Source organism: Aedes albopictus, chromosome 2 (genome assembly GCF_035046485.1).
Source record: "Aedes albopictus strain Foshan chromosome 2, AalbF5, whole genome shotgun sequence".
Lineage (NCBI taxonomy): Eukaryota > Metazoa > Arthropoda > Insecta > Diptera > Culicidae > Aedes > Aedes albopictus.
Genome location: NC_085137.1, coordinates 223833269 through 223853494, shown reverse-complemented (window position 1 = coordinate 223853494; position 20226 = coordinate 223833269). Strand labels below are relative to the sequence as shown.

At 37.2% G+C, this 20226-nt stretch overlaps 1 protein-coding gene across 1 annotated transcript in view; it reads left to right on the top strand.

The window, feature by feature from the left end:
• Positions 1-9005: 9005 nt before the first annotated feature.
• The window catches only part of LOC115259068 (zwei Ig domain protein zig-8), a 186200-nt gene continuing 174979 nt past the window's right edge, over positions 9006-20226 (top strand). The window contains exon 1 of the mRNA XM_062851202.1: positions 9006-9831. The gene's annotated coding sequence lies outside the window, so the exon portion shown is untranslated. The remainder of the gene's footprint in view (positions 9832-20226) is intronic.

The following is a 20226-nucleotide window of genomic DNA, read 5'->3' as shown; positions in this document are numbered from 1 at the left end:
TTACACGGAAAAAAAATACACGGTTATGAATATTCATTGGGTACCGGACTGGTCACCGAAAATTTGATCGTTTTCTTTGGTACATCGAGGTCTTGAAATTAGTCTATGCTGTTACTTCGACATCTGTCAGCTGATCGTAATCGAGCAAACCAAGCGCGAAAGGACTGAGACTCGACCAGTGCTGCCAGAACATTCTCCGGCCCTTAACTCTACCGGAGGCGATATCCGGCTCAGGGTTACCACTGTCAATCCTCATTTTGGCTGACTTCGCTGACGCTCGCGTGTACTGTTGGCCGTCTGCTGGATATGATACATTCATCTACTATTCCACAGTTACGCCGCTTTCAACTACCCCTATCGATTCCGTCCACCATATCTGCTTCTTGCAATGACTTTCTCAGCTCGACTTTGGTTTTGGTTGCTTCGTTAACTGTTTCCGCAAGTTGACGAACGGTGCTCCTTGGCGATGTGACATCACTACTTGGCTTTCTGGCTAATTTATTCATCTTTTTATTAACCTTTGGCTGATATTCAGCCATTCGTCTCTCACTCTCACGCCACAGCGAATTAGTTCCGCATTCTGTCGCTGGATTTGTTGTCTCTAGAATCTGCTGATTATATTCTTCTCCTTTCGGGTTTGGTACGGTAAACGATGTAGTTACCATGTTTTCAACCATATCTTGGATCTCTAGCCTATTACCGTTTTGGCAGAGTGTTGGTTCAAAAATGTCTGTCTACGTGTCTACAATACTTTTGCTGATCAGACCCGTAGATAATCCATCCCATCTTTGATCTCACCGCTATAGGTTGCTTCGGTTTCTCGATCCGCGACTCAAGCGGAGCGAACAGATGAAGATTATCCAATCGGATAAAAATTGTCGGCACTCCGGACGGAAAGTATTTCTTCGGTACCTCCGATAGATGTCTTTAGCGCGATGCTGGGTCATTAGGCCGAAGGTCATTAGGCCGAATGGTCATCAGGACGAATTGAAAGTTAGCCGTTGTTTTTACCTTTTCCAACAATTTTTGCCAAAAACTAGTTTAACAATGAATCTAGAAAGAATAGCCTATGTTTTAAAGAAGGAAAAATTTATGAATTGAATATCAGCAGTTTCAGCGCGAAAAAGTATTTTAGCAATGATGCTAGAAAGAACAGCCTATATTTAAAAGAAGGAAAAAATCATGGGTAAAATATCAGTAGATTCAGCATCAATAAAGTATCTTCGTGCCTGTCACACGATACACACATGCAAAATGGTCATTTGCAGAGGAAGCTCTCAGTTAATAACTGTGGAAGTGTTCATAGAACACTAAGCTGAGAAGCAGGCAAGAAGAAGACCCAATGACCATTCGGCCTAATGACCTTCGGCCGAATGGCCTTCGGCCTAATGACCTTCGGCCGAATGGCCTGACTCCCTTTAGCGCTGCACTAACTCTGTATATCGAACGTTCTGCTTCGGCAATTGCAGTTCGGTAACGGTAACTTTTCCTTCGAAACCTTCGCGGATATCATCATATCAATGGCCCGGGATTGACTTTCCAGCCAATTAATATTTCCATGTCACCATGAGCATAGAATCATCCACCAACGTAGCAGACGAACCTTCGTCCAAAAAGGCAATGGTGTCATACTGCTGATTTTCGACATAGAGCGTCACCGGCATCATGCGAAAGATTACAGAACAATCTGATTTGGTTTTCAACAATTGCACTGATTCTTCCACTCGATGCAAAAAGGGATGGTGATTACCTCGACCAGCGACCGCCACCGTGTTTATTTAAGCAAGCTTCACAAAGCCCCTGACTCTCCACTACCTCTAGTCTTACAGCAATATTCATCCGTTTAAACTCTCCGCAATTCCTGATCAGATGATCTGTTTCTCCAGAAATCCAACAAGGCCGACTGGCCGCCTCGCCGTAAATCCCATCATTCCATCTGCGGTCAGAATCGTGCACATACGCAAATTCCTTTCTGATATTTTCTTGCACATCCGCACGTTCATTAACTGACAGTGTACAAAACTTCGTTATCTCAGACACGTCGGACACTATTTCTGTTGAAAAATTTGTAAACACCCTCAACGGACTATCAACTTTTCCTCGTTCATTATCGCACCCAATCCAACTTATAACTCTTTGGTAGCTTATCGACCAACTCTTGCACTAACATTGGGTTACTAAGGTGATCTTAGAGCCCCACAGCCTCAAGATGATCGAAGAGCTGCTTAATCGGAATACCGGAATTAATATACGTCTCCAGTCGATCAGATCACGGTGTTGCAGTATTTCTCACTTTAGTCAGCAGCCGCCGTCGTATGCTCGAAACTGCTTATGAATAGCGGCCAGACTTCCGGTTTTCCACGGAACGTCGAAAAGTGTAGAGATACCGCTTTCCGAGCAGCAACCTGTTCCCTAGAAATTCGGGCTATTTTCGACTCCGGCCCGTGACCAACATTACTGCTGCGCAAACTGCTTCGATGGCTGCTATGACGTCTGCTATGACGAACCGTGCTTTTAGTACGGTTATCCTCCGACGATTCGCTGCTTTCACTGTCTTTAGTCGTCTCGATTTCAGACTCAGCTATCACTTTCTGCATTGTATTCGGCTTCGCCTTGACAAACTGCTTCAAACCTTTTCCCATGCTCAGTGGATTCTCTCCTTTAGGGTACGCCCACGAAAATTGACAGCCAACAGCTCTTCGACTTCCTTTGCCTGCTCTTCTAGCCACGGCCCCACCTTCATCTTCGGATGATCTATCGAAGCTCGACCACCTGTGGCATCCTGGTCCTTCAACGCGTTGACTCTGTTGACGTTGCTATCAAACTGCCTCCGAATCGCTTCCCGCTTCTTCACGAACTCTTGCTCTGTAGCCAGTTGGGCATCCAGCAACTTCCGTTCGTGCTCTAAATGCTGCTCCTCCATTTCGTGCTGAACTCGGAGCTCCAGCTCACGCATCTTCTGTTCGTTCCTCTGCTGCTCTTCCTTCCACGCCTTCTGTCGAGCGAGTAGCTTCTTCCGCGCCGTCATCTGCTTTGCGAAGGCCTTCTTCTTGGAGAGTTGCACCTCTTTCAACTGCTTCTTAATTGGATCAACGTCAGAGCCAACCCCTTACTCGGACCCTCCATCGCTTCTTTGGTCGGACTTCTTGCTCCTCTTCTTCTTGTCCGCAGCATCCGAAGCTTTCAGCTGCTGAACACTACTTGGGAGACACTGTGGGCACCGCCAATCGCTTTTGGCAGCCTCATCGTCAACACTAGCGCAAGAAAAATGTGCCCAGTGTTCACATTTTCCACATTGGACCCAGTTTACGTCCACTTTGAGTTGGTATTCAGAATCAACGAACCGAATGCAATAAATTATTTTTATTTATAATTTGTATGACTAATTGTGGAAACGTTCGACTAATTGGCATAATTGTCCCTCTACGATTGGCTTTTCGGTCCGGATAAATTCACAATTCTTAAAACCAGCATACCGGGTAATGGAACTGTCATATGCGTCACTCTTGCTTTTAACGAAAATAGACAGAGGTATGAATTTCAGTTTTTTTTAAATTTTTTTATTCTCAGATGCACCTCGGAGTCACAAAACGGTGGTGAAACCCGCATGTAAAATGTGAACTGTTCATAATCTATATGTGCTAAGAAATGTCAGATAACTATCAAATTTCGCGGTAAACTGCATAATTGTACTTCAGGAATGTATTATACCTTTCTTGTACACTAAGTCACTATGTCGAATTAGCCGGATACGAATTAAAAGTCCCGTGATTTCGGGTGTAATTGATCAGTGGGGTGAAATTGATCGACGAGAGGTCCATTTTTATTTGTTAAAAATAACGCTTTATACTTTAAACAATTTGTGGAAAATAGCCATCACCTTGCTCAAGGGTTATTGAATGATGAGTTTACATGTTTTACAGCCAATTAGTTACATATTTCGGTATTAAAGTCAATATTTTCCGAAACTGCGTACTAGGCGATCTTCATAGACACTTCCACACTTTTGTTACCGTAGTTGTATCACACATGTAATGAATATTCGAATGAATGTTAATAGCTGCCAAGTATTTGCTTAACCCGATTTCGCCATCAAAAGTTCTATAAACATTGTAATTTATGCATAAAATTGTACTTTTTCGGAAGTACAACATTGATACACACAATTAGTGAGAAAATTACATACTTTAAGGCGTTTTCTTTCGATTTATTAAACATTAAACTTAAATAATTAAAAATTTTGTAAGCTTGTAACAGTTTTGCATAGCTTTTCGCATTCTAGGGTGGTTAATTTAGATGGAAAAATAATTTTCAGCATTTACAAAGGCATTTCACTGACTGATCAATTTCACCTCGAAAGTAAAATTTTTGATTTTTTATTTAAAATGATATTTATTATAATAAAATGATTTGCTGTAAAAGTTTTAACCTCGTTGACTGATGCAAACCATGGTCGTACTTGTTTTAAAGCATTGAATTTAACCATATCGACAAACATTGAAAAATTAGACGCAAAAAAACTGCGAAAAGTGATCAATTTCACCCGAAATCACGGTATCGTATGAAAGAGTGTCGAATAAGCGGGGTAAAACCCCCGGGTAGACATGAATATCATAATCATACCTTAAAACGATCATATTTTGATGCCATATCTTAATATGATATTGACGAGATATTAAAAAAATTGCCAAATATTTGTTCAATATCTCATCGTGATATGATTTCAAAATTAGTACCTTAGTACTTTATTTGATTTTTGGAAAGCCTTGTGCAATTCGCTGTATAAATGGCGAAATTTCCCAACATAGCGCATGAAACCTACTTGAGGTTTTCAACTTTCATTATGCGCCGTCCTTAAATATCGTAACGCTTCTGGAGATAGGGGTTTAATAAATTATGTGACGCTTCAGGGGAATAGGGAATACAGCCTAGCGTTACGACCCATTCAAAAAAGTTGGAGTTGTCATACAAAAACACGTTATGGAGGCCGCCAGATCCTAATGAACCAACCACCGAGTTCAAAAATGTCGAATTTAGCGTTTCGTAATAAATAGATATTCCCTTATATCCACCACAAACTTTACAAACGAGCGTTCATTTTCAATAAGTGAGTTAATAGAAGCGGATTCTAGATTACCGGACAATTTGGGAGCTTTATCGACCCGCTAAGCAAAAAACGATCATTTCGAAAAACGGATCATTAGATTCTAGATTCAACAAAACATACCGCTGCAGACGACCAGCTTTTTGAGTTTCAACCAACAAATTGCGTAGTGATTCTGCCTCGGGTATACGAACAGACGACAGTCGTGACGACTACGATCTTCTGTATGTTTCCAAAGTTTTTCTGGGTGACAATTCACATTAGAGCACGTTCAGTGAAGTACTAGTTTTTAGCTGAATTTTAAGGCTAGAAGGTAAATTCTTTATTTCTGCAACGAAATTATGCAAAAAGCGTGAGTATTTTGATTCCTTGCCTATTTAATGTTTTTAGAACAAAACTTTGGAAAACTTTGTTGCAAGAAATGGAGAAAAAAATAACTCAGTTACCCAAAGTTTTGCTTAAACAGCATTAAATTAGGCAAGAAATCGTGATAGCCACGCTTTTTGCATCATTTCATTGCAGAAATGGAGAATTTACTTTCTCACCATATAAAAATTCAGCTCTTTACAACAATCTAGTACTTCACTGATCCTATTGGTGGGAATTCGTCCTGTTTTAGGCGCAAAATAATCCAAACATGTAACTACACATGTCATTTTTATTTTTTTTAAATTTGACCTTAATTCGTTTTTATTTTCCATACTATTGCTTCAGTTTGCAAATTTTGGGTAAAAACTTTATTAATATTCTGCAATAGAACATTTATCATTAGGAAATCTGAAAAAAATACAGCTTACGTTCAAAATTAGCTCTTCACATTTCCATCTGCAACATGCAGAAATCGAAAGATCTGAAAATTACTGCTGAAGATCAAAATCAGTTCTTTCACACATTCATCTATAACTTCCAAAAAATGTAAGATCTGAAACTACTATTCAAGATAAAAATAAATTCTTTCACACACTCTTCTACTACATGGCGGGATCAAACCAACGCTTACCATGAGTTGCAAATACCTTGGAAAACGTAGAACTTGATGCGCTTGTTATCTTCTATTTTCAGATATGTGTCGTAGTGCAGTGGTAATGTCACTGCTCATAAATCACAAGGTCATAAGTTCAATTCTGGTCGCGGCCATTTTTTTACTCTAATCCATCTGTCAGATCATTTTATGATATTGGTTTGATGTATTACAGCCCAGATCTCCCCAGATATTAGTCTGATCTTATAATATCAAAATGAGATATTATTATGTTCTTCCTCATACTAATTTTTGATTTTATTTTTGATCTTTTATCTTTTATGTCAAACAAATCAATAGCTAATTATGATCTTGAGTACTTCACTGAGGAATATCAAATTATGATATTGTTTTGATTTTTACTTCTACTCGGCATATGGTTCATCAAATAGCAGCTTTTTCGATAAGGGGCTGCTTATAAACCACGTAGACAAATGTTTGGTTATCTCAAACCCCCCCCCCCCCCCCACTCCCCACACGTAGACTTTTATCCATATTTTTTTTTGAAATTTGTATGGAGCGTAGACTTTTGCCAGACCCCCCTCCCCCCAAAAAGTCAACGTGGTTATGAACGGCCCTTAACGTGATTCATAAGCACATAGTCTCAGACCATATTTGAGATAACCGAACTGGAACTGGCTCTGAGTGTCTCACAGGAAGTGGTCAAATGAAAAAGTGAATTAAACGCATACATGCGATACATTAAATTGCGGCTTTCTAGGTAACTATTGAAATAGTCTTATATCATATTTAGGACAACCAGTAGTGCTCCGGAAAAAAATCCGGGTTTCCCGAGGAAGTGATCACATATAAAAGTGAACCAAACTCTCGCATGTGACACATCAAACTCACTACCGCCATCTAGTCAGCGGTTTACAAAACGCAGCCTGATAAGCATTCAGCGATTATGTTTCGTGACGATGGATATGATCGCAAACTGTTCCAAGTAATATGTCGGTTTGTTCTCAAGCGATCTCATTAAATCACACCGTTTCAGGCCCGGGAGGCAATGAGAGTCTAATAAAGGTGTGGAAGAATATACTTCGTGTGCATGAGATCCGTTTGGTGCAAAACATCTCACTACTACAAGCAAAGCGAGTTCCCATAAGAACGCGTGTCAAATAGTGACGTCACTATTTGTGTTTACATTTTTCTCCGCTTCCTTATACATAACCATCCCTTCTTCTTCCTCACCTGTAATATACTCTTATTGCCAGTGAGATATAAATATACAGTAAAATGGGTCAACGTTGTATGAGCAAATTAAAATTTAATCGCATCAACCCGAAACAAAGTTTTTTCAATAGCCTTTTGCGTCTAAAATTATTGGATAAAACTTTGATGAGACTGGTTGCGCCCTCGTGTTTTGTTAGGTGGTTGAAATTTGTTTAGAATGTGGTATGGAAAATTTCACATGCTTGCTTTTTTGTCAAATTCTACATGAATTTTGTAACATATGACAATAAAATATAGCCCAAATTGTGCAGAAAAAAACTTAGCCAAAATTCGATATTTATTAGCTCTGCCTATATGTACGAACATAACGTCGGAATATGTGCCATCATTACGTTTCCCAATTCGCTTACTTTGATAAAATACTTTCTTTTCTAAAAATAGTATTCTCAGGATTCAGGAACACTTCGGCTTAGTTTGACGGAAAGATCATAAGGACATATTTGAGGAGAAAGACACTATCACCAGTGCTGAAAATTTCATTTCGTCATATCTAAATTCAATCACCTACAGCTCATTTTAGAAGCTGAACCTGAGAATATGGTATATGAAAAACTTGTGCGGCTAGACCAGTTCTGCAAGAAAATCACGGAAAAAACGTTATTTTTCGAATATTTAAGGTAAATGTCACGGACTACCTTCGAAAAATGCAAATGATATTCACGGTGAATATCATTTGGCATTTTTCAAAGGTAGGCCGTGACATTTAACTTAAATTTTCAAAAAATATCGGTTTTTCCGTGACTTTCTTGCAGAACTGGTCTAGCCGCACAAGTTTTTCTTATACCATATTCTCAGGTTCAGCTTCTAAAATGAACTGTAGGTGATTGAATTTAGATATGACGAAATGAATTTTTCAGCACTGACTATCACCACTATGTGAATAATTTGTTTTTTTTAGTAAGTCTTTTAGATCATATTGAATAGTTGTAAATATTTTGTCAAAGAAAATAATTCCGTTTTTGTCAACAGAAAACCGCGGGCCGTGTTAACAAAAACGGAAAACACCTATACCTACTATAAACGAGGCTCCTATTAAACACTTCCACTCCCTTTATGTCGTTTGCCCTGCCGTTTGCAGTTTCTGGCACATCTAATATGAGTGATAATTTTTCAGGATTCTGGTTTATATTATATTCCATCTAACCACACTTAAGAATCAGTTCAAGCCGATGCAAGACAACCGGGATTGTTGGGCGCAATAAGGAGGCGCATGGTTGATAGTGTTATATGTGCGTGTTATATGTGTAGCTTTATTACTACTTTTGTTTAAAAAAATCGAATCAATTAAATGCGTCCTATTCACCCTGACTGATTTACAGAGTAAATTCCTCAGCATCGCAAATCTCACGACTTACCTTCCTACGTAAACCGGTCGTCGGTACCGCATCCGATTGACTTCATTCATAAAAAGAAGTAATACGAATGCCTTCTATGTCAACAGCTGAGTTGGCGTTGCCGCTCCTTCCCATTCAGCTCCAGCGACGTTGTACCACGTGCTCGCAAACACACCGTGAACGTGCTCCTTAAAGCATGCTCAATTCTCCGAGCACCAACTGACTCTCAGGAGTCAGGACTGCATTCTAGCTGCGGAGAACTTGGTATCTCATTCTCCGACGCCGAGGAGTCGCGGACGTCCGTTTCGCTGATAACCGGGCGGCATACCGATGACTTCTGCTGGTGGTCGGTCCGACTGGATGCTGGCTGACGGCAACGGACTGCAAGCCACCGCGCTCAGTAGGATATAGACGGTCGGTGCGACGCCAGCGTTAACGGTGATTGTCCGCAGTTCGCCAGTTTCGGAGTCGTGAAGGATTTTCCTCTTAGCGCCTGAAGCGGATTGTGCTGCTGTGTTGTGTTTTTCCGAGTGGTGCCAAAGGGCAAAATCGAAGGATAACGGAAAAATCGGTTCCGGCACGTGGAGTGTGATACGTGTGGCAGCGCATATTAGGATTTATGCGAAATTGCCTGTGAAGGTTATAACCTTGGATTTGGCGGGTGCTTCCTGTTCGGAATGATCAGCTTTGCTGGTGTTTGATGCTGGGTGGTGTGGTTTAACGGCATTCTAAAGGATTATTATTTGCCGTGGATGGTTGGTGCAGTGAGAAGTAAACAAGAAGAAGCGAGATTGAGAAGCTGGTGTCACAGCATATATGAATAACGTCTTTGATATCTCGTTGTGGATTAATGGATGTAGAAAATAATTGTTATTACACCTGTGATTGTGAGAATGCATTTCAATTAACATGAAGTTTATTAAGTATGAGAAAAATTAATACAAAACATATTAGGAGTTCAACTCCATTATTATTGCGAAGAGGAAATTGCTACGTATAATTTGTGAAAATGATAACGAAGATAAGTGAATGGGAATTCCTGTGACAATATAGTTTGACAGCAATCCATTCGGTTTTATAACAACGTACGGGCAGTTTATAACCATAGAATAACATAAAAAAGTGAACATTATTCGGTGAGTTTTACGATGCATGATCAAAATAACGTAGTTTTTACTTAAATTCGCTGACGACTTCAGAGGAGCATTTTGGATATATTTCGGATACTTATAATTTATAAAATTTATATAAATACAAAGATCATTACAAAGATTTTCTTGTTAAAGTATTCTAAATTTTTTTTTTGTGGGAACTGAAACAGTCTTATTCGTTTTTAATAAAAAATATTTTCTGATCCCGCCTAGTGAAAATTTTAGATTTATTGAAATTGTTTTTTTGTTTCACATTTTTGTTTTTAAATTTTCTAACCTGTGGCTAAAAATAAAGAACAGAAAATGCAAAGCAACTAATTTCAGCATCATTGACGTATCTAGGATTTTTTCCTAGGGGTGCCAGTTGAAGTGGTTGCCAGTTTTAATGGATTCCAGTTTGTTTGTTTGTTTATTTTTTTTGGAAAAGGAGTACATATACTCAATGATAAACTGAGTTGCGGAGAGAACTAGCCCGAAAACTTAATCACAATTTTTAAAACATATGTGCGACTGCGGCAAATCGTTTTTTGTGCCAACCGTAATGTAAAATTTGCATATTTAATACCGCTTGTTGTGTGGTTTATTATTCACAAACTAACATATGATACATGAACATACTTTTAAACAGCAATTGTTAGTATTATTCCTTTAAACTACAACATTTTACACAGCTCAGATCAAACTCGATTATTCTGAGTCGCGTTCTTAAGTTTCATAAAAATATATGTGATAAAACACGGGTTTCCAACCGGTGGTCCGCGGCTCCCTGGGGGGGCGTGAAGCCAGTCCAGGGGGGCCGCGATGTTGTCAACAAAATTGTTAAATTTTTATTTCATTTTGTGCAAATTATACCTATTTTTAATTTTGTATACCGTCACTCCCAATAGCCACAATTTGAGGAACAAAATTTCAGTATAAAACGCCTTTAGAAGAAACAATTTTTTCAGCTACGACTCAATTGAATGTACATGACAGCATTAAGGGCCCATATAGCCGAGGCGGTAAACGCACGGGTATTCAGCATGACCATGCTGAGGGTGACGGGTTTGATTCCCGGTCGGTCCAGGATCTTTTCGTAAAGGAAATTTCCTTGACTTCCTTGGGCATAGAGTATCTTCGTGCCTGCCACACGATATACACATGCAAAATGGTCATTGGCAGAGGAAGCTCTCAGTTAAAAACTGTGGAAGTGCTCATTGAACACTAAGCTGAGAAGCAGGCTTTGTCCCAGTGAGGACGTTACGCCAAGAAGAAGAAGATGACAGCATTGTTTACGAAATGTGAGTGTCGTTTAAAAAAAAGTATCATTGATTGTCGAAAATCCCTTTCTCACAGTAAATTTCTGGCAACGCCACGCTATGTACAAAGGGAAGTATTATGAAATATGAATTTACTTCAAATGTTATACCCTAGGATCGTAGTTTTGGACCTCTAGATTCCGAATCTGTGCGACTTAAAATATTTCATCTTGTTTTTTTTTATATATATTTTTGATTTTTTTTCCTATTTTTCCATACAAATGTCGAAAAAAGTCATTTTAAGGTCAATTTCATCCCATATAAAATGTATGATAAAAACCCAAGATGGATGATTTTAAATAGCACATAATCTGAATCTAGAGGCCCAAAAATACGGTTCTAGCGAAAAAACTTTGAGTTACATTCACTTTTCATAATACTTCCCTTTGGACATAGCGTGCAACGTCACTGCACACAAAAAACCAGGTTTCGTTCATTTAATTCATATTTTTTTCTAAAAATTTCCATTGGGCCCCAGATGGTTTGACAATCCTTAAAGGGCTCGTCACCTCAAAAAGTATGGGAACCTCTGTGATAAAAGGAATGCTGTATAAAGTTAAAATTTTGACTATTGCGAAACTAACTTTGATTATTATTTAGTCAAAGCTTCGTACAGCATTTCGTTTGCAAGGTGTACCGTATGCGTGATAATGTTTGCACCATCGTTAAATAACGTTCCAGTTTTACTTGTGAATGCAATATATTGGTTTTCTTCGCAGGCATTTACGCTATAGCTCAAGGCTTAGCAGACTATGAATAAAAAATGTTTATTTTCTTAGTTTGACACTTGCACAATGACTAAGTGGCAACCTACTCGTGATTTGTCCACGCGCAATTGTCGAAAAGTGTCCGTGATAGTGTCATAGTCGAAAATCACAATTTTTTCAAATATTTTTTTTTATTTTAACATTCTTCAATAATTTTAACATTAACACACAAACAAATTTTAATACAACTAATGTTTCTGAAATTTTGTACAGGATCGATAGTTTGTCAGAGAACGAAAAAACCAATATTACTTTCATTCAAATTCAAGACTTTTTCAAGACATTGGTTTTTATGTGAGTTTTTTATTCTATGATCGAAGGATCGCCAAGGCCACCGTAATTTTTCTTTTCGATCTGCCGTACCGTTAAGTCGCTGATTTCGCCTTTCTTTGCCGTTTTCCTCATTAAGCGCACATAATTCACGCAGTGTTGATAAAATCACACTCAAACTCACTCATGAACCGCTCCTGCGTGAGTAAACTCGCGCGCGATTCTGAATCATTTTTTCACGCGCGAGATTTTCATGCAAAATCTCGCTCTCGCGAGTCAAGCGCCAAAATCTCGTTCGCTTGTAAAACGAACCCAAATCAATTTTAACGACATCCAATGTTGTTGCACGATAGGTTTGTTTGTTTAAAGGCCATTTCGTAAGTTCCCAACTAACAATTGCAAGTCACAAACAAGCAAGCTTGCTGAATTGTTGCTTAAAAATGGTAATGATAGCTGAACTAAAATTATGCTCTATACATTACTGTTTAAATGATTTTTCAATTGAGAAAATAGTCAATGTTCGACTTTTCTCATCGGTATCAACAATGATAAATTAAAACACTTTTCAAAAGTTTAACAAGAAGTTTATTCGACAAGCATTGAGTCCTTAACAAAAGAGTGTAACGAAACATTTGGCTGCATCTTATTAAGCTGATGTAGCAATCAGCATATGCTCCTGAACAATGTACTTTTCACTTGTCAAATAAACGCCTTCAGCCCGCCATAGTTTAACTCGGAACTTTGTTTGGATTATGGGATAAAGCATGGCTAAAACTGTTTAGACAACCAAGTTATTTAAGAACCAAAATTTTAAACGAAACACATAAAATAAAACAGAATGGAATTATGTAGTTTAACATTGAGCGCCAAGAGACGTAATCAACGTAAAAACGAGGCATTAATTTATTTATTATTAGTCTGTAACAAGATATCTTGTACCTTGATTATTATATTTTTTATCTTCCGCTGCAGTTCGATTGTACGAGACACTTGGATCGATGCATTTGACATTTCAGTGCTGTCGTGTTTACTGAATATTGTTCCCATATTCACCTAGATAACCAAACAGCATTCAGAAATCGACACAATTCAAGTATCCCTGAGCATCCTTATGCGCTATTTATTGAACATAACATCAAGATTCCATGACAAAAGCATAAATAAAAAACTGCTAAACGGATCTTCGACTGAGCATGAGTAGATTACCTGAACAGATGCTGTGAATGCACCATGTCCAAGACCATACCGCACCACCGCACCACCATATCGATCTTTAAAAATCTATGAGAATAAGATTTTTAAAGATCGATATTTAAAAATAAAAATAAAACATATTCGTATCGCAATTAGTTCGTCTGGAAACAATATCTTCAATAAGGACCAACACTTTTTGACCGCATTCGATACAAGCTTTCTCACCGTGCGATAAAAATACTGACAGCGAAATCAGAATGGAAAATACGTGTTTTGAGCTGAACAGATGTTGAAGTATAAGGCGTTGTTCAGCTGATTACAACGTGCTGAGCTAATTCACCACTGCTGAACACAAGTTCAGGAGTGATCATTATTGAGTCATGGGAAGATTATGTTTTGCTTTGGGTGCTGCATCTCACCATCTCTAGGATGGCGCAGAGAGGAAGGCATGCGGCTGGCCATCGACAGGTCTCCAGTTCTAATCCGGATTTAGGTAATTTTATATGTAATTCTTATTTCATAATTGGTGTTCTCAACATGAGAGCAAATAATTACTCTCGTGAGAGTTCAACATTTTTGCATTTTATTTATTTTCAGTCATTTTTGCCAAAGCTTAATAACAACTTTCTTGTACATTTGTAAAACGCTTTGAACAACAAAAAATTAAGTTGGTGCACAACATGATGCTTTACAACTTCTCCAAATTTGTGTGAACAAAAACCGAACATAGGTTGTACGTGAAAATAATTCAAATGTTATTCAACATTATGCTGAATTAATTCGTCATAATGGTGCCTGTTAAATGAGTGATTGTTAGTTGGGTTAGGCCTTATGATAATCTTAGGTTCATTTGCTTGAGTGAAGCAGCAGCTAATTGGAATCCAAACCCTTACTGTAACGGTTTCCATAGTTTTCAATTATGATTTTTTCACAACCATGCCACTTATGGCAATCTTAAGTTGTAGGTATGAAACGCAAGCACAACAACTATAAAATAAATAATCGAGTAATGAAACAGAAAAATCGTCCATTCAATTCCAACTTATGAAAATCCTAAGAGTTTCGCAAATGATTTGCAAATAATCAATGTCAGCATGTACGTATAATACAAGAACATTGTGTTTTTGGCAAAACAGTTTTTCGGCAATTCCTCAGGGAATGTTACCGGAAACTTCTTTAGAAATTGTTTTGCAATTTATTTGTTTATTTAAATTCCTTTTGGAAATCCCTCAGCAAATCCTTTGGAACTGGCAAATTTCTTCGGTAATTTCTTTGGGTCTCCTTCGGCAATTTCTTTTATCATTTCTTTGGTAATATGTTTGGAATTTGTTACAAACACCTTCCGGCACAGCCTTTGAAAATTTTATCGGTAATTACTTCGAAAACTTCTTTAGCAATTTCTTTTTGAGTTTTTTGTCTTTCTTTTCAAATTTCATCGGCAGGTCTTTCGTGTCTTTTTTTCGGGATTTCATAATCGTTTTAGTAGTATCTCAAGCAATTTTTAAAACGTTTCAGCAATTTTTGTGATATTAATTTTTAGTCTCCAATAACTCTTCCATTAATTACGCCGAATATTCCTTCGGTAATGCCTTTGGTACTTCATTCGACAATGACTCTGGGATCTTCCTCACAAATTCATTTGAAAATGATTTTTTTTATTTATGCTTTCTGGATTTTTTACGGCAATTAATTTGAAAACTTTTTCAGGAATTAATTTATGAATTTCCTTTCTACAATTTCTATGAGAGCTATACTACCTATGATCGCATAATTGTCCCATATGAATAGGAATCCCAGCAAAGATGGGACTGATATGCGATCATGGGCAGTATAGATAGTAGAGTAAACATAGATCCGCGGACATCGCTGAGTGAAATGTTTCAAGCGTGTGAATAGTTTTTTTTTGGAGTGCGACGGTTGAATATGACGTCATGCACTCCATTGGTGTTGTTGGAATCATAACGTCATGCTCGTTTGGATACAGATTTTGACAGTTTGTTTGGATAGGGGTGGTGGGGGTAAAGTGGACAGGTGGGGTAAAATGGACAGGGTACAGTTTCATGGTTTTTATTGTTTTGAAAAATGTTTTAACGATTGAAGCTTATGCCTAAGCATGAATTATTATACTTTTGCTGATCTTGAACATTAAAATCAAATAAACCTCTTCAAAATGACAAAAACTTTACAAATCACGTGAAAAATCGGAAATGATGTAATATCTGCTTATCATTGCTATTGTTTTTTTCGTGATCTATTTTCAAATTATTACAAGTTTTACACTCTCAACTAATAAAGTTCACATAGAAGAATATATTTGAAAGAAATAAAAAAAAATAGGTTTTGTAAAAAAAAAAGTTTTAGAAATAATTTTAACATAATCAGACGGTGGGGGTAAAATGGACAATCGGTTCAAATTTCACCAAAATTTCATATATATTTTTTTTTTGCAAACTTCAGAATCATTAGCCATTATAAACGTCGTGAGATAGTTGAAGTAAAAAGTTATAAAAAAATATTTTATATCTACAAAATATCATTTTCATCCAAAACAGTGCTTGTTTTTTACACTATTTTTACAATAATTATTTCGAAGTTTGTATTAAAAGTTTGAAAACAACAAAATAAAGGTATCGTATGAAATTTGATAGTTTGCATTTAAAAACATAGAAATATTATGCTGTTATTTAACTTTTAACGACTTGTTCATTTTACCCCATCGATTGTCCATTTTATCCCCACCGATTTTTTCACGCTATTTTAACGCACATTTTGGTGAAGAAAATAATCAAAGAAAACAATATTTTTTTAAATGTAATTCCTTACAAGATTTGTAGAGTATATCATTACCTTACATGTTACTCGGAAAAGCAGATGGATTTTGCCGCATTTCCACTGGAAACAACCACAATGCTTAGGTTGCCCACTTTACCCCCACCGCCCCTACAACGGATTCATCATCACGGATCTATGTTTACTCTACTATCTATAATGAGTACCATTTGGACAACAGGGTCCTAAAATGAAAAATATTTTCCCGGTTTTGCTACATTACACAAAGAAGCATACTTTTCTGATCTCAATGGTCCTCTCCTCTTCTTGGCGTAACGTCCTCACTGGGACAAAGCCTGCTTCTCAGCTTAGTGTTCAATGAACACTTCCATAGTTTTTAACTGAGAGCTTCCTCTGCCAATGACTATTTTACATGTGTATATCGTGTGGCAGGCACGAAGATACTCTATGCCCAAGGAAGTCAAGGAAATTTCCTTTACGAAAAGATCCTGGACCGACCGGGAATCGAACCCGTCACCCTCAGCATGGTCATGCTGAATACCCGTGCGTTTACCGCCTTGGCTATATGGGCCCCTCAATGGTATTATTCCCGAACTTAAACAGTGACACAATAGTTAATAAACAAAAGATATTACATTGGCTCACTTTTGACAACTAATGTTCCTGTTTGACATACACGTTAAACAAAATTTATCCAAAATTGAGTGCTAAACAAGGAGTTTTGCAAAAATTCTTAAAATTTTTGAAAATATATTTTATGGGCTTTACCTAATAGGAATACTTTAAAAAATGAGTAAACATTTCGTTTTAATTAATGCTTGATCGAATTATGCAGAAATTGAGAAAGGCCTTTAGGAGCCTATTTCTTTAAGATGTCTTTAGTAAAAATTGGAGGAATTCCTAGCAGTTTTTTTTTCTGAATGCCTTCAGCAATTCCGATTTGATTTGTTTCGGAAATTGCTTTAAGAATTTGCTCAGCAATATCTTTGAAAATCTCTCAGGTAAATATTTTGGTAACCTCTTAGATTATTAGTTTGGGAATTTCTTGGCTAATTTCTTCAGAAATATCTTTAAAAAAATGTTGGTTATAGTTTCATCATTACTTAGGACATTTGCTTGGAATTTTTTCAGTATTTTTTTTTTAGATCTTTCTAAAATTCTTTCCGAAAATCTTTTGACAATTCTTATAAGGATTTCACTGACATGGTCTTCCCTAACTCATTCGCTAATGATTTTCTAATTAACGAATGAGTTAGGAAACTCCTCAAACAATTCTTTTGGGAAGTCCTTCCGAAACTTTTTCGGCGTATTCTTTGAGAACTCCTTCAAAAATTTATTTGCGGAAATGTTTATGAACATTTCTACGGCAGCTCCGTTGGGACAAATTCGCCATTTTATTGTGGGATTGGATTTAGCCAGTTTCTTTGAAAAGCTTCCATAATTTCTTCAGAAATTCCTTTGGTAATTCTTATAATAATTATTTTGGCAAATTCTTTGAAAATTTTTAAGGTAATTTTGATGGAAATTTATCTAGCAGTTCTTAATTATTTAAATAATTTTATCAAATGATTGTCTGAGAAATTTACAAATTGTTGACCCAAGGAATTTCCACAGGAGTTTCCAAAAAGTTTGCAATGAAGTTTTCAAAGAAGATCTGAAAGGATTTTTTTGAGGATTTTCCAAATAAATTGCCGAAGGAATTCACAAAGAAAGTGCTGAACACCAAAGTGATTCGCAAAGAGATCACCGACGAAATTTTGAATGAAACAGCCAAAGGAATTCCCAAAGAAGTTTTCAATTAAATTTTCAAAATATTTACAAACAAATTGCCGACAATTTATAAACAAATTGCCGTGGCAATTTTCGGAAGCAATAAATATGTGTTCAATCAAATCATACAGAATTACAAAAGGTATCGCAATAAAATTGCGGAAGAAATTTTCAAAAGAACTGTAAAAGGAATTGCTAAAGGAATAGCAGAGGAAAAAGTTGAAAAAAAATAAAGGTGCAAATTCTCAAAGAAATTGCTAATTAAATTCCAATGTAACTATCGCATGAAATTAAAAAAAAAACACATTTGCTGAAGGAATCGTCGATTGAATTACTAAAGCAAATAACGAAAGAATTTCCAAAAATATTTCTATTATTAAATTAAAAAAAAATCCAAAAGGCATTGATGAGCAATTTTTAAAAGCATTACTTAGAAATTCACAAAGTAATTATCAAGAAGTATTGAATTTTCAAGCAAGCATCAAATTTAGCCGAAATTTGCAACTTTTTGAAAACACTAAAAAATAGTAATTTTTACTATTTTGCCCAAAAAACCATTTTAAATGTCCCGAAAAATGTAAAGTTGGTATCATCAGACACAGGCTACTTTGATAAACACGTATGAAGTGCTAAAATTGATAAAATTGCAAATAACATCCAAAATAGTCATGAAAATGTGATTTTCACATAAATTTTACTTTTTAGTATAGCTTTGTTACAACCTTGCAGAAGACGGGAAACCTCTAGGACGTAAAACAAAAAAGTTAGTATCGCAGCGCCACCTATGCGGCAAAATTACCAACTAACTTTCTTCACCACATAAAAGTACAAGTTAAATAAATACAAGTCCAACTGAAAAAAAATGTACTTCCAAAACGCTAGAGGTTTTTACTTGCTAGATCCCGCTTGTGGTCCGGTGTGCATTGGCCGAGCTTGGTACCAACTCAAGATATTAAACACACAAATCTCTTCATAAACAAAACTAGCGCACCTGGTCTTCTTATTTCAAGCTTATTATAAGTGAGTAAGAACAAAATATAAAATGCACTTTGTTTGGCATTCTTTTGGAAATGCCCCAAGTCCCAACTTTCTCTAGAGTTTCCTCCTTTGTTTTTGAGATTGCTCCAGAAATTGCTTTAGGGATTTCTCCAGGAATTCCTACAATTATTCTTCTAGAAATTTCTCCGGGAATTTATCTAGGAATACATCCAGGACTTTCCCCAGCATTTTTTTAATTTCTTTGTGTTAATCAATTTTAACTAATTCTTCACACCCTTCAGTGAATGCTTCAGGGCCTCCTCCAAGAATTTCTCCAGAGATTTCGTCTCGGACTCTTCTAGAAATTCCCCCAAGAATTCCTCCTGGAATTCTTCCAGAAATTCATCAAGGGTCTTCTTAAAGAATGTCTCCAGTTATTTCTTCCAGAATTCCTCTTAAAGTTTATCTTAGCATTTCTCCAGGAATTCTCCCTGGAAGCACTTCTCCAGGGACTCTTCCAGGAATTCCTCCAAGGATTGCTCCAGGAATTCTTTCAGGAATTTCTCTAAGAATTCCTCCGAGAATTCTTCAAGAGATTTCTTCAGAAGTTTCTCCACGGAGAACTCCAAGGATTCCTCAAGGGATTTCTCAAGGAATTTCTCCAGGAATGAATCCAGGAATGAATCCAGGGATTCCTCAAGGAATTCAGGATCCAGGAATTTAACCAAGTATTTCTCTTGGAATTTATCCATCCTTCAGAAATTCCATCAAAAATCCCTACAGGGATTCCTCCAAGAATTCCTCCAAAGATTCTTTCAGGGATTCGTCCAGAAATTCCTCCAGGAATTCCTATAGAGATTCCGCCAGGAGTTTGTCCACAAATTTCACCAGTAATTCCCCCAGACATTCCTTCAGACATTTCTACAGGGATTCCTACAGAATTTGCTCAAGGGCTCCATCTAGGGATGTCTACAATAATTCCTCCAAAGAGTACTCCGGGAATTTTTCCAGAGATTGCTCCAAGAATTCCACTAGTGAGTTCTTCAGAAATTCCTCTCGGGATCTTTTCAGAAATTCGCTCTGGGGTGCCTTCTGAAGTTTCAGAAATCCCATTATCATTCCAAGTATGAATTCTCCAGGTGTACCCGCAGTTTTTTAATAACTTCGAAGATCCCTAGAGGATCGATCGGTGATTTGTTTTGAAATTCCTTAAGATAATTTTTGTTTCTCCAAGAAAACCTTGACTCTTTGGCGAGCGTTCGTGCGAGACAGTCGCAACTTTTCGTTCGTCCGGTTTGTCTCCCGATACTATC